This window comes from Tupaia chinensis, unplaced genomic scaffold (assembly GCF_000334495.1).
Source record: "Tupaia chinensis unplaced genomic scaffold, TupChi_1.0 Scaffold000361_2, whole genome shotgun sequence".
Taxonomy (NCBI): domain Eukaryota; kingdom Metazoa; phylum Chordata; class Mammalia; order Scandentia; family Tupaiidae; genus Tupaia; species Tupaia belangeri.
The window spans coordinates 5611458-5613401 of NW_006159858.1; the positions used below are offsets into that span (position 1 = coordinate 5611458).

Consider the following 1944-nt stretch of genomic DNA (forward strand, 5'->3'; position numbering starts at 1 on the left):
CTGCAATCCTTTCTCCTTCATTCTCTTCTCAGGATCTTGGGCACGCATGCACATGCGCCCGGCGTGAGTTTAAGCCCCTGGGTCCGGGACTCGAACCACGGTCTACTACGTGGGAGTCCAGCGACATAGCCATTATGCTAACTGCTGGTCCCAGCCCATGATCTTTTAAAGTAAAATATAACACTTAGCATATGGCCTAGCAATTCCATTAATTTCTAGTTACCCAGGAGAAATTAAAACATGTCTACCTAAGACCAGTAAGAAATGTTTATAGCAGTATTATTCTAAATAGCCCCAACTGGAAGAAGTTCAGATGTTCACTAACTGGGAAATAAGTAAATTATGGTGTCATACCATGGAATACTACAAAATAATAAAAAGGAACACAATGTCAATGTACATAATAACATAGCTAAATCTTGTTATGCTAAGTGAAACAAAAGATTACCTCTGTATGATTTAATTTTTTTTTTTTTTGAGAGGTTTTTGCTATAAGGTGCGTGCGCTCTCCAGAAAGACAGAAAGAGACAGAGACAGAAAGTGAGAAATAACCCTTCTGGGGGGATGACCACACCGTAATCCCTTCTCCTCCATTCTCCTCTCGGGATCTCGGGCACACGTATACATGCGCCCGGCATGAGTTTAAGCCACCGGGTCCAGGACTCGAACCACAGTCGACCACATGGGAATCCAGCAACATAGCTACTATGCCAACTGCTGGTCCCTATGATTTCATTTTTTTAAAGTTTATTTGTGCTTTCTAGGAGCAAGAGAGAAAGAGAGAGACAGGACCCCCAGGAGGTCTTTATGCCACAGTCAACTCTCAGCTTTAGCTAGTCCTACGTCATGGACACACAGGCATACCTGGCATGTTCAGGGCAGTCTCTGGGTGGGAACCACCTTAACCTCTACACCACCTGGTGGCCCTAAATAAACTTCAAAAATAATAATGAAACATTTATAAATAACAAAGCTTATAACTTCTGTAAATACCATTTTTTTCCTCTGAATATTATGGGGACAGTATTGTCATATGTAATGACTCCACAACAGCCAATAACTGTTAAAGTTCTGTTGATTCTGCTTTCCAGGTAACTTTTCATATCTTTTAGTTCTCTCATTGCCAGAGACCCAGTCTAGGTCAGACTACCATCATCATGATTTCAAAAGCTGTGGGTCTTGTTTCTTTCCAATCCAAATTACTGCTGGAGCCAGTGATTGCAATTGTAATCACTGAGGGGCTTTAAAACCACAGATACGCGGGACTAATTCCTTTTATTTACTTATTTATTTTGAGAGTTTTTGCTACAGGGCATGTGCACTCAATAGAAAGACAGAAAGCAAGAAATCACCCCCTGAGGGGTTGGCCATGCCACAACCCCTTCTCCTCCATTCTCTCATAATTTTTGGCATGTACACACACACACCTGGCGTGTGTTTTAACCTGCTGGATTTGCGACTTGAACTGCAGTCAACTACATGGGAGTCCAGTGACATAACCATTACACCAACTGCTGGTCTCCCTGGGATCAGTTCTAAATCATCTGATTCATAGTCTATGGACATCAGCAGTTTTCAAAAGCTCAGATGATTCTATTATGTTTACCAAAGTTGAGAATCACTGAGTTAGTGGCCTTTGTACATCTGGAGAGTCACATCTGATCAGATGTGACTATTTTATTATAGACTATAATATTTTATATATTATATTATAGACTATAAAAATCTATTAGTGACTTCTGGTTCTTATGGTCAAGTTTAAACTCCCTAGTATAGCTGCTGAGACATTTAAAGAGTTGGGTCTGGAGCCAGCAGGTGGCATGGAGGTGCTGAACTCTCACATGGCTAACAAAGGTTTGAATCCCGGATCTGGCAGCTTGCTGTCTTACTTTCTCTCTCTCTGGCCAAATTAAATAATAATAATAATAATAAATAAAATTAAAT

At 40.7% G+C, this 1944-nt stretch overlaps 1 protein-coding gene across 1 annotated transcript in view; it reads left to right on the forward strand.

Moving 5' to 3' along the window:
• Positions 1–1944, forward strand: part of CYP20A1 (cytochrome P450 family 20 subfamily A member 1) — a gene marked incomplete in the record, with an annotated part of 58576 nt that overhangs the window by 39826 nt on the left and 16806 nt on the right.